General features: G+C 35.9%; 1 protein-coding gene across 12 annotated transcripts in view; it reads right to left on the bottom strand.

Moving 5' to 3' along the window:
• Positions 1-13,706, bottom strand: part of ZBTB20 (zinc finger and BTB domain containing 20) — an 899,572-nt gene that overhangs the window by 725,551 nt on the left and 160,315 nt on the right. For all 12 annotated transcript variants that reach the window (XM_079767021.1, XM_079767031.1, XM_079767032.1 and 9 more), the window contains one exon: positions 3,051-3,101. The gene's annotated coding sequence lies outside the window, so the exon portion shown is untranslated. The remainder of the gene's footprint in view (positions 1-3,050; positions 3,102-13,706) is intronic.

Genomic DNA, 13,706 nt, shown 5'->3' with positions numbered 1-13,706 from the left:
TATAAATTTGTGGATTGTGAGATAAATATTAGTATTTCCTTAAATTTTAACTAATAAATAAAAGTTAATTGGTTCACATGCGAAAGTAAATTGATGAAAGGCCAAAAAATAGAATAAACGGGGAAAAGGAGGTTAGGGGATGCACTTTGTTTAATATCTAATTTGAGACCTGTCAAAGAAGTGGGGCATGTCTTAGTACTGGTATATGAAAAATGAAGAATGGATGCTTTTGCATACAAATAAATGCAAGTATAGAAACATAATAGAAAGCTTTGTGTTACAATGGAACTTAAACTCCTCTGGGCAGTGATCAGCTAAGAAGGAACAGAGACAGATACAATGCAATGATTAACTAGCTGATGAATTTATTATTCATGACAGGTATGTAAGCAGTCAGGGCAGCTATGCTGGTGGCTTCTCCTCATCAAGCAGCTTTGCCAGGACAGACTGGAGGCTTGGAACCAGGCATGACACAAAAACCATAAAGCCTATTGCCAGCTAAGGGAAGAGTCAGCACAATCCAACTCCAGTTTTTAATAGTACTAGAAATCTCTCTTGAATAATGTTTCCCCTTGTGATTGGCATATATTGTATTTATAGAATGTTGCCAGCACTTACCTCTATTTATCTTACTATGCATAGTAGCATACCTGAAATAACTACCTGGAAATTGTAAGTATATTACAGGAAAAAAGTGACTTTATCATTAGTTGGCACAAATGTCTGTTGATAGGTATAACCATCATGTCATTACACGAACAGATGGTCAAAGTGAGTTCATTTTACTGACAGTATATTATGTGGGTCTTTTTATCCCCGAACAACCAAACCAAAGTACAACACAGAAGAGGCCATCATGCCTTCCCGCATTTGGTTGGCAGCTTTATCTGTGATATATGAAAATAAAAAAACAAACTGGGCTGTAATCCTGCATACTACCATTTCCACATAACATTTAATAGAATATTTAAGTATTCATATTAAAAAGTCATCCTGGTATTTGTGAAGATTAAAAAAAATAGGGTTTTTAAAAATCTTTCAAATCCATGATCTCCAGTTAAAGGAGAAAAATAAAATAGTGATATTTCTTATACTTCAGTGTTTGTTTGTTTTTAATTTAAGCAACAGTTTAAAAGGGGAGGGGGGAAGCAAGTTACAATTCTTTATTGTTATTCAGGTATTTTAATAAAATGTTAGAAAAAGAGATATTTTAAAAAAGCAATCTCCATGTTAAAATCAATTTCTCTTTGAAAGGTTGTGCTCTCTCTGTGTATATATTATTTTACTGAATAATTTTAAAATATAACAGCTTATATATTCATAAATGAATGAATAGTCTAGCAGGTATCCAATCACCAATTACTACATTTTACACCATGAGATCTCTTGAAATACACACACACACACACAAACATACGTTGCTTCTAGTATGTAGACTCAGTATGATAGCTTCATCTCTAGAACTAATGCAAATAGAAAATATTACCTTGATTTTGTGAAATAAAAAATACTATGGGGCCTTAGCTGGTTTGGCTCAGTGGATAGAGCATTGGCCTGCGGACTGAAGGATCCTGGGTTCGATTCTGATCAAGGGCACATGCCCAGGTTGCAGGCTCAATCCCCAGTGGGGGGGGGGGGTGCAGGAGGCAGCCGATCTCATCGTTGATGTTTCTCTGTCTCTCTCCTTCTCCCTTCCTCTCTAAAATCAATCAAAATATTATTTAAAAAATATTATGGGGTCAAGAAGAGAGAATGTATGAATATATTTCTATCTATAACAGCTAATAGTAAAAGCAACAGCTGAAAATTATATTGCTAAAATGCATATACACATGTGGTTATGAAAACCTAGGCTCAAGAAAAATTCTAGTTACCCACCTTCAAAAAGAGCTGATGAAGTATGAAGTTTAAGATACATCTTTAGTACTTCCATATCTTAAAATATTGCCAAGTATTAATTTTTCATCAAGTTGTCATTTTCTCTGACATTTGGTTTTATTAATCAAGGCATTTATCATTAATTTATAGAAAATATCATAATTAAGCCAAATAAAATAAAACCCTTAAAAGGTTAAAATTAGAAAGCAGGTGAATTAGAACTTTGACATTACCCTGTTGACATACAAGAGCTATTTGAAAGTATGGGAGTCAAGTTTTTGCAGTTAGTTTGATGCCTCAATCTTGGGGCTGGGTACTTTTTTTAAATGTTATAAAGATTTGATTTAAAGCTCCCTGACAGTTTTGACATTCAGGTGAAAGTACTGCTGCTGCATTTGGAACAATTTGCATATCCCACTGCTAAATAGAATGTTTGAGGTGTGCACTGGTGTAAAGAAATGAAAAACAAGCTATCACACATGTTTAAGTGATGGTTGGATCACACCACCCCATCCCTCCAATGTAATCTGTGATTTACTCTTCTATAATAAATTACCCTACCATGTTATTCTCACTGGAAGATCTAACCATGCATGTAAGGAGCAAAGTAATTACAGCCCCCTCTTGTCTAAGAAACCTTCTTCAATCCCTATGAGCTCTTTATACACAATGAAGGGACACAAGTCGATTGTAAACTTCTTGCCTGCAATTCTGGACTTTTGTAGCCATGAGATCTCATCTGAACAGTTTTGCTGTTTCCAACAAATGCATTTTTATTTTTTAGAGTTAGTTATAAAGCTCTTTCTGATGCGGAATAGGTACTGACTTATTGGTTTTGAGTCAATATGCATATTTAAGAAAAGGGAAAGGTATAGAATTAGAAGAGTTCCAAACTGATTTAAACAAGGGGAGGGGCCATAATACATTCCCATATAGAAGGAAGAAAGGATACAACACCACCTAATTAGGCTGAGATATTCTCAGATAACACAAGCTTTTTTCTTTCTTGAGTTATAATTTCAGATTATTCTTTAGGCAGACATAGAAAAGGATAGTTAATGCATTAAAGGGCAATAAAGGAAAGACTTGAGTTTGTAAACCCAAACACTTAAATATTATAAAACTTTTCAAGAAGATAAAACCTATTCAAGAAAAATCTCATTGGCCATTACCTTTAGCCTTCAGTGTCTCAAAAGGCAAGTCTTAACACTTCTTTTGTGTGACTGTAAAAAGAAAAACTCAGAATTAGAATTCTGCTAAGGAAACAATTTAGCTTTTCATAATATCTTTATTACTAATTATAAAAAGTAGATAGCTAAGTTTGTATATGTCAATTAATATCTATAGTTTTTATAAAATAGTCTAACATGTTCATTTGTGGATGTGCAGAACAAGTACTCAGTAAAATATGGTACAAATATGTAATGTAAACCACTATATATACACGGTTTAAATGGAGAATAGGTTATTTATTATAGTATTACTAAAAGATTTCTTAATTTACACAAATAAAGGCTTTTACGTTTATATTTCTATAATTTAAAAAACTAATTCCAAATAGTCTTTACCCCATTTATTTGTTTATTCTCAATTATCAGAGAGTTTGCAAAGACTCTCTGATCTACTATACACACTATACTGGAGTAAGCACTGGTGAGTTAGGAAGTATACAAGTAAAAAAATTCCAGGCCCTATCCTCAAAATAGTGAGTCAAGTTGGAGAGATGTGCATAAAAAAGATAATCCAGAAAGAAAATAAAGTAAGTGGGTGGAAAGAAATAGGGAGCAGAGGGTAACATGCTCAAAATAGCTGGAACTGGTCTAAAGCACCTAATGCATGGACGTGAGAACATGGCATCATGTTTCCTGTTCTAGCAAGCAAGTGTAATAGTAAGATCCTACCCAGATTTGGAGGGAGGGATGTCAAATAAATGGATAGTATAGAATCAAAGCTGGGACTGAGAGCAGTTAAGCAGGCAGGATGTTGAGGTGCCTTTGAAGCCAATTCAGTGAATTTGAACTTGAAAAAATTTAACTAGAAGCAACTATCCTATTAAAAATTGAGTTTGATATTATATGTCCTTGGAATGTGATCCAAATTTGCTATGAAATCTCAATTCTGACCTTCAGGTCATATTTACTAATAATCTCCACACTCAGCCATTTGAAGTCTCAAAAGCAGTTTTGCTAATGGAAATTCATATATATATATACATAACCCAATCCTGTAAAACAGTGCATCTATAGTGAAAGACGTATTACAATGAAAAAAAAAGAGTCAAGAATTTTAATTGATGGGATCTTTAATATGCATAAACAATACTTTACAAAGGGAAAACAAATAATCAAAAAACAAACCACACCAGTAAATCAAAATAATACTGAGTTTAGGCTTTACTGATAGATATAAACAGGATCCAGAAAAGGAAGGTGCTGGTCCTATATTATTCAGGCTATGTGAGTAATATCACACTTATTCTGCAACACCAAACTTTAGAAGAGGCACTGAAAATTAGAATTTCTTAGAAGGACTGAGATAAGAACCATTATTCATGGATAAACAGAAATAACTAGGAATGGAAAAGAAAAAAAATGTTCAGATTGTAGGGATGAAGTAGGGAAGGACACTTGGGAGAAAATTAACTTGGCTACTACATAATATATTATAAAATTAATTTTTATTTATTTATTGTCTGTTTCTCCCACTAGAATGAAAGTATCATGAGGTCAGTACTGTCTTTTTCACTGTATTACCCCATTTTCATAAATGGTGTCTGCCACAGAGTAGCAGATCAATGAATATTTATTGAATAAAAGAATGAACAGCCTGACCAACCTATGAAATAGGCACTAAGTCCACACCCATTTACAGATGAAGAAATTTATGCTTAAGGAAGTGAAATGTTATGAACTAAATTAAATTTTGTCCTTTGCAACCCCAAACTGCTACAACCCATTGTTTATAGTCTTCCACTCAATATTCATTCTAGCAGGGAAACAAACAAGCAAATACAATGTTAAGGCTTATAATCTATATCTATATATATATATGGCTATATATATATATATATATATATATATAAAAGTTTAAGCGACCTTTATGACAGAACGACTGGAACGACCGGAATGACGGGTCGACCAGTCGCTATGATGTGCACTGACCACCAGGGGGCAGATGCTCAAGACAGGAGCTGCCCACTGGTGGTCAGTGCGTTCCCATAGGGGGAGCACCGCTCAGCCAAAGCCAGTCTCATGGCTGGCGAGCACAGCTGCGGCGGTGGGAGCTTCTCCTGACTCTGCGACAGCACTACAGAGTGGCGGCGGCAGCTGCAGCAGGCCGGGATGAGCATGAGAGGCGCAGTGCCCAGCCCCAGTACTGGCTCCTCCCTGGCTGCCTGCCGCTTGGCACACTGCTACATCCCCCCAGGGGTCCCGGATTGCAAGAGGGAGCAGGCCAGGCTAAGGGACACCCCGCTCCAGTGCACGAATTTCATGCACCAGCCTCTAGTTTTATATAATTAGTACTATGAAGACAAACAAAACAAGGTAACAGCATTGAAAGTTACATGGGCTGGTATTTTAAATGGGTTTGAACAGGAAAGCTTCTCAGATGACAATAAGAAAAGGCCTCAGTAAAGTGAGGGATAGAGTCAAAAAATATCTGGTAGACTATATAGGCTCTTACAAGGATTAAACAAGATATATATTACCTTTCTCACAACATGGCTATCACACAACAAACAGTACTCTCAATGACTATTGTTTTATTTTGCTATTATTTTTGTAAATGGTAAATTCCCCCACTAGATTATAAATTTGTCAGAGATTCATTTTTATTTTGCTACAACTCCTTAAGTAGTGTCTAGCAAGAATTCAGTAAACATTTATAGAACTAAAAATAGAATTACACATTACCAGTTTATTAATTAGAAAAAAGTAAACAGACTATTATTATATGAACATGAAAAAGTAACCATATTTAATATGCTTGAGTCAATTTAATTCTGTTAAATCAAAGTTGCTTAATAATTAATCATTTATGGATTAAAAAGAAAGCAAAAATGAAAAAATACATATAAAATGGCTACATCCAGTAAATCATAGGTTAAAGAAAGTAATAAGGAATAATCAGAAAAAAAATGAAGTTTTCAATATTAGTCCACTTCTTTACCATTTACATGCTCCATCTGACTCAATCAGACTAAGGAGTCTACTACACAGGTATCTGATGTATTTATGTGTTCCTATTACAAGCACAGTATCTCATATATAGCAAACATTCAATAAATCTTGGTTGAACTGAATTGAACCAAAATGATCTTTAGTACTTCTGATGCTTTAAAGTTAGCTCAAGTTTTTAAAAATACAGCAAAATAGAAGATAACAGAAAAAAAAATCAAGTGTTAGGTTTTGTTAAGTATAGCAAAGGAATAGTGAACAAGGTTATTTTTTAACAAAGATTGAATTATATATGACTGTAATATTGGCAGAAGAGACAAATAATTAGAACAGCCCATAGGGACTTAGTATGAGGTAGCATTTACACAGTCTTGAGAAAACAGACTAATTTATGTTGGGGGAAAAATTTTTGTTCCCTATCTCTTACCAGGTATCACAATATAAATTGGATTAGTATATTTGGATATAATAGGTAAAGCTCAAGAGCTTTAAGAAAAAATATGTATATAATTTTCTGTACTCCAAGGAGAGAAGACCTTTTGAGGCACATGGCAGTAGTATATACCTAAGCACAAAGATTTATGAATTTAACTACTAAAAATAAAAATGTTTACAAGTCCAAAAATATCTTCAAAAAAATTAAAAAGCCAACAATAAAAATATTTTAATGTATATGATATTCATATGTTTAATAACATTTACCTATAAATAAATGAAAAGAATCTTTTTTTCAAATGAATATGCACTTCATAATAGAAGAATCACAAGCTAAGACATATATAAAATAATATTAACCTTTTGCACTCAGATGTCGAGTGTGACTCGACACGGTTAGCATCGGTAGCAGCTCCTTTTATACTCTTTGAATGTATCAATAATTTGAAATATAAAAAAATCCAAATAAATAAGTTTGTATGAAAAGAAACTCCAGTTTTTTATTCTAATGCCACGCTTTATAAAATCTGGGGTATTTAAAAAATTAAATCCCAAGTAGAATAAAGGAATCAAGAAAAAAGCAAGTGAGTGCAAAGGGTTAATTTGTAATGCCAATGAAAGAAATTCAAATTAAAATAACTTAAAAATTCCATAGTAGTGAGCTGGTTAAATAAATTATATGTGATATAATGATAAACTTTCATAAAATGTGGCAAGTGAAAATTTACAATATGTCATTAAGCTTAAAAAGCAGGTTATAAAATGATAATAAGATACCAATTTTAATATTTAATATATGGGGAAAGAGAGAGAGAGAGAGAGAGACAGACAGACACTATGATAATGTTTGGTCATATGTATATATAAATGCAGATCTGTATGTGTGTGTGTGTATGTATATATTAGAAAAAACGTATGTATTAGTAAAAGCATGTAAGGACCTATAGACTAAATTATTCCTGATAACTATCTCAGACACTAAGGTTATGGGAGATATTTTTCCTCTTACAATTTCTTTTCAAAGTTTCTACAATAAGCACAAATTACCTTGGGGTTTTTTTTAATCCTCACTCAAGGATATATTTTTATTGAATTTAGAGAGGAAGGGAGAGAGAGAAACATCGATGTGAGAAACATCAATTGGTATGTGCCCCGACCAGGAATCGAACCTAAAACCTAGGTATGTGCTCTGATTAGGAATCAAACCTGCAACCTTTTGGTGTATAGGACAATGTTCCAACCAACTGAGCCACCCTTTCATAAACAAAAAAAGCACTAAAACAAGACACTTGCTCTATGTTTCAGAAGGAAAAAAAAAGATGATATATTATTAGATTTCCTGAATGTTAAGAAAGCCATTTGAAAATGTCTATCTGTCCCTATTTCTGGAAAAGCTACCTTTATTAACTGCATAGGTTAAATTTTAAATAAAGAAGATGGAGTAAAGAAAGAGAACAACAAAAAAAGAAAAAGAACCCTGGCAGTAGTGTCCTGTTGTTGGAGCTTCATCCAGAACACCACAAAGGTGGTGGGTGTGATTCCTAGTCAGGGCACACACCCAGGCTGTGGGTTCAATCTCTGGTCAGGGAGCATGTGGAGGTGGCTGATGGATGTTTCTCTCACACATAAATGCTTCTCTCTCTCTCTCCCTTCCTCTCTCTAAATATCAATTTTAAAAGAAGAAGAAGAAAAAAACACACACAAGATTTGTAATTTAAAAAAAAAGTCAACTACCTATAATGGTATTTATCAGATTCCTAAAAAGCTACTTTCAATTAATATTTTTAAAAACCACAACCTAGAATGTAGAAAACATGAAGTTTGAGGTTATATTTATGTAGTAAGCATACTATTATAAGAGAAACCACATAAAACATAGTAGGATCACTATAAAGAGACAAACAAAATATACCATAAGAGAGAACAGATGAAGCTATATCAAATCAGTTTTGAAAGTAGGAGAAGTATAATTTCAAATAAGTAAAAATTCAAAGTAAGCAAATGACACATTAGGACAAAATAAACTGAAACTCCTAAAGACTGTTTCTTCTCTATCAATCGTTAAATAAAATGAAGTATTCTTTATTAAATAAAAAGTATACATACATGGTTAAGGGAACAAGATGCATTCCCTCTAAGTCTGGAAAAGACTAATTTAGTTCTAGTGGAAGTATCCATTCTGGCTTTGGATATTATTATAGTTTTTAAAACACCAGAGAAATCTACCAGGTTCTACGGCAGACATTCTCCAAGAATCTGTAAGAGTGACCTGGCTAAACCCCATACTAAAGCCATTTAAAATCAAATCAAATTCCATTGAGCAGAGCTCTAGGGCAACAACAAAAGACCATTCACTTGACTCAATTATACTTGATGTTAGGTATTTCAGTTTCCCTTCCAAACAGAGAAAAAAAGTTCAGAATGATTATGTACTAAATACTGCATTTAACCCAAAAATCCAATCAATTTCTTTTTTTTTTCTCATTTGTCTCTTTAAAAGTAACCCAAGCCCATTCTTTTATCACGGTGCAGCTTTACCCTATTTATTATTATTTCCCAATAGCAGAATGCCTTAAATAAATTCTTAAAAACCAACACACCAACAAATAAATAAATTAAAAAGTCAATCACTATAAAAGGCACACAGTCCAACCGGCTTAATACATATTAAAAAAACAGGTAAACAGAATGTATTTCTAAATTATTTATTTAATCTTCTTCAACTAAAACTTCAAAGTTTTTGAGCCTGGAATGTATATTCTTGCTAAGGATCCATAAAACAATTACTCTTAAATATTCTATTAAAATGTTTTAATAAAAATAATTAAAAAACACCAAAGTAAATGTGAATTTACACAGTTGCACAAGTACATTAGAAATGCAAAACATTAAGATTTCAGAGGTCTGTGAAATTCCCTTCATGCCCTGCCCACGGACACAGACAATAGTATGGTGAAGGCCTGTGGGAACGAGGGAGCAGGGGTGAATGGGGGATAAAAAAAAGGGACATCTATAATACTTTCAACAATAAAGATAAATTTTAAAAAATTCAGTCATGCCAATGTTCAATTGTCCTCTTTCAGATATTTTATTCCACAATACCTTTGAACAGAATGAATTGAAATACTCTGTACTAAATGATATTAATGAGATTGATGGAGTAATGGTTTTGGAGCAAACATTTATAGAATGCTCTTACTCCTAAATATAATAAGAAAAATATAATTTTGAAATTATGGAAAATGTTAATAAATCTGAAACTAGAAGGACGAAAAGAAAGAATGAACAGTAGACAAAAATCACCATTTCTTCTGGACCAAAAACCAGTTCAGTTAAAATTTGAAGAGTGATTGTACTTGATGCAATTTAACATCAATTACCTGGAATACAGGTTAATTAAAATTTTTGGCTAGCTAAGGGCGAATAAAGTTTATGTTTTGAACATTTTAACTAAAAACCTAAGGTACACTAGTAGGTTCAATGCTTCTATGTCTTCCCTCATAGGTCGGACGGTCTATTCTATGCTTCTATGTCTCTGGTTCTATTTTTGTTCATCAATTTATGTTGTTCAAGATCATGTGATATTTATCTTTCTTTGACTGGCTTATTTCACTTAGCACAATGCTCTCCAGTTCCATCCATGCTGTTGCAAATGGTTAAGAATTCCTTCTTTTTATAGCAGCATAGTATTCCATTGTGTAGATGTACCAGTTTTCTACTCCACTCATCTGCTGATGGACAATTAGGCTAGTTCCAAATCTTACTATTGTAAATTGTGCTGCTATGAACATAGGTGTGCATATATCCTTTCTGAAAGGGGAGTGTAAAAACAATTCTGTTTAATGTAGTCTTGGTAAAAGGTTAAATGTAAGTCTCCTTTTAGGACAATTGCATTGTCAATACTTAGAGCTTTAAAACAAAATAGTGCTGTTTTCAAATAATTCCACATTTGATAAGTGGCAACAATTTTCTTATACTTTTGTAACTCTCAGAGGAGGCAATGTCAGAGAGAAAGCTTCTTAACTTTCCTCTTTACTTCTAAAGATTATCAGATAACTAGAGTCCCGGTGCACAAAATTCGTGCACGGAGGAGGGGGGGTGTCCCTCAGCCCAGCCTGCACCCTCTCCAATCTGGGACCCCTCCAGGGATGTCTGACTGCCTGTTTAGGCATGATACCGGTAGGATCGGGCCTAAACTGGCAGTTGGACATCCTTCTCACAATCCAGGACTGCTGGCTCCCAACTGCTTGCCTGCCTGCCTTCCTGATGGCCCCTAACCACTTCTGCCTGCCAGCCTGATCATCCCCTAACCACTCCCCTGCCAGCCTGTTTGCCCCTAACTGCCCTCCCCTGCAGGCCTGGTCACCCCTAACTACCCTACCCTGCAGGCCTGGTCACCCCTAACTGCCCTCCCCTGCAGGCTTGATCGCCCCCAACTGCCCTCCCTTGCAGGCCCGGTCCCTCCCAACTTCCCTCCCCTGCTGGCCTGATCGCCCCCAACTGCCCTCCCTTGCAGGCCTGGTCCCTCCCAACTGCCCTCCCCTGCTAGCCTGATCATCCACAACTGCCCTCCCTTGCAGGCCTGGTCCCTCCCAACTGTCCTCCCCTGCTGGCCATCTTGTGGTGGCCATCTTGTGTCCACTTGGGGGCAGCCATCTTTGACCACATGGGGGCAGTCATCTTGTGTGTTGGGGTGATGGTCAATTTGCATATTACCCTTTTATTAGATAGGATAGAGGCCTGGTGCACAGGTGGGGGCCAGCTGGTTTGCCCTGAAGGTTGTCCTGGATCAGGGTGAAGGTTCCCTTGAGGCGTGGTGTGGCCTGGGCGAGGGGCCTGTGGTGGTTTGCAGGCCAGCCACACCCCTCGGTGACCCAAGCAGAGGCCCTGGTATCTGGGATTTATCTTCTATAATTGAAACTTTGTAGCCTTGAGCGGAGCCAAGCCTCCTGCTTGCTCTGTGGCCGCAGTCATCCTTGTTGGGATTTATTTCTCTTCTGTAATTGAAATTTTGTAGCCTTGAGCGGAGACCAAGGCAGGCCAGGGCTGCGGAACCTTGGCTTCCTCCATCGCCAGGGGCAACTCAAGCCTCCTGCTCTCTCCAGCTCTGTGGCTGCTGCCATTTTTGTTGGGATTTATTTATCTTTTATAATTGAAACTTTGTAGCCTTGAGTGGAGGCCTGGGCCCGCCAGGGTATGCAGAAAGCTTGGCTTCCTCCATTGCGGGGAAACCCAAGCCTCCTGCTCACTCTGTGGAAGCAGCCATCTTGGTTGGATTAATTTGCATACTCACTCCTGATTGGCTGGTGGGCGTGGCTTGTGGGAGTAGCAGAGTGATGGTTAATTTGCATATTACTCTTTTATTAGATAGGATAGCAACTACATAAGCATTCCCTATATTCAGGTTTTGCACTAAGTGCTTTTATGTATATTTACTTATTTAGACCTCACAAAAACTCTAGGACAGTGGTCAGCAAACTCATTAGTCAACAGAGCCAAATATCAACACTACAACGATTGAAATTTCTTTTGAGAGCCAAATTTTTTAAACTTAAACTTCTTCTAACGCCACTTCTTCAAAATAGACTCGCCCAGGCCGTGGTATTTTGTGAAGAGCCACACTCAAGGGGCCAAAGTGCCGCATGTGGCTCGTGAGCCGCAGTTTGCCGACCATGGCTCTAGGAGGTAGGTACCTTGATATCTAATGTCATTATCCCCACTTTATTTATGTGTAAACTGAGGCACAGAGAGATTAAGTGATTTGCCAAAGTTCACCTCTCTACTAAGTGACAGAACCAGGATGTACACCCAGTCAATCTGGCTGCAGAATATGTACTCCTACAAACCATACTACATTTCCAGTTCCAATATGTCATGAGCTGATGGGTTGTCTTATGTGGTTTTATATTTAGCACAAGTCTACCTCTTCATGACCATGGAAGAAACATCCATACTGCTTTGCTCAGACATGTCCATTTAGGGAGTTTTTCTTATGTTGCTGACAAAACTGGCACCACCACTGTGAAGCTGGCAGTTATGTACCACTGTAAATTTCCCAGAGTTAAATGCCAAGATTGAAAAATAAGACACCATGATCTCAGTAAATGTGGAACCCTACAATAAAAGCTGACCCCTCATTTCCTTTTGAGAAATAGTTCTGATGGCATATAAAATTGAATGATTATGCATTTGAAGGGCCAACCAAGACAAATGGGCCATGTTATCTTATCAGCACATAAAGGTGAGACTGTTATTCCTAATTCATGTGAAGACAGGAATAAACCAGATTATTTGATTTTTTATTTTGTAGTCTTAATAGAGTCTTTGAATTAAAATATTAAAATAAAAAATGCATATTTAGTGAGGGCAGGCAAGTTGCTTCAGTGGCCAAAGCTGCAAAAACATAAAAATTGTTTTGGCATTTCCTTCTCACTGACAGATTGAGTGTTCCCAGAGATAACAACCAATTTGTTTCTCAGGGTTTGCTTTTAGTGTACCAACCTTTACATTTTGAGTGATCCCACAAAAAGCAAAGGATGAAAAAAAATAAAAAAGAAAAGATTCCTATCCTTAAAGTTTTCAGTGATAAATTTATTCCATTTTATTTGTATTGAATTATTTCCTACATATAAATGCAATCAAGCAGGTACCAGTGAGACACAAACATTAAGGGCAAAATAAGGCAGAATATTCAGAGTCCTGAAACATGGTTAAACATCAAATACCCAATTAAAAAAAAAAAAAAAGTATAGCACAAGGCAAATAGACATGGAGATGTAAGAATTCGTAAGTCCTAGTTGGGTAGCTCAGTTATTTATAGAGTGTCATCCCAATAGACAAGGTTGTGGGTTTGATCCCCAGTCAGAGTACATATAACAATCAACCAATGAATGCATAAATAAGTGGCACAACAAATACATCTCTACTATCCCTTTCTCTCTCTCTCTCCCTCTCTCTCTCTCTCTCTCTCTCTCTCTCTCTCTCTCTCTCTCTCTCTCCCCTTCCTGTCTCATAAATAAATAAATAAATAAATAAATAAATAAATAAATAAATAAATAAATAAATTTTTTGGAAGAGTTCATAACAAGAAAGAACTGAGGAACTTTTCTTCATTAGACCCAGGGACTTCTACAGAGTAATTGATTCCAATGCAGCTAAGCCAGCTGGAAATGAGAACCTGGTTAAAATTGAAAGTATGCCTGGAATAAAATACCA

Source organism: Cnephaeus nilssonii, assembly GCF_951640355.1.
Source record: "Cnephaeus nilssonii genome assembly, chromosome: 3".
In the NCBI taxonomy this organism is placed as follows: Eukaryota; Metazoa; Chordata; class Mammalia; order Chiroptera; family Vespertilionidae; genus Cnephaeus; species Cnephaeus nilssonii.
Note: the sequence above shows the minus strand (reverse complement) of the source record. Positions and strands in the feature narration are given on the sequence as shown.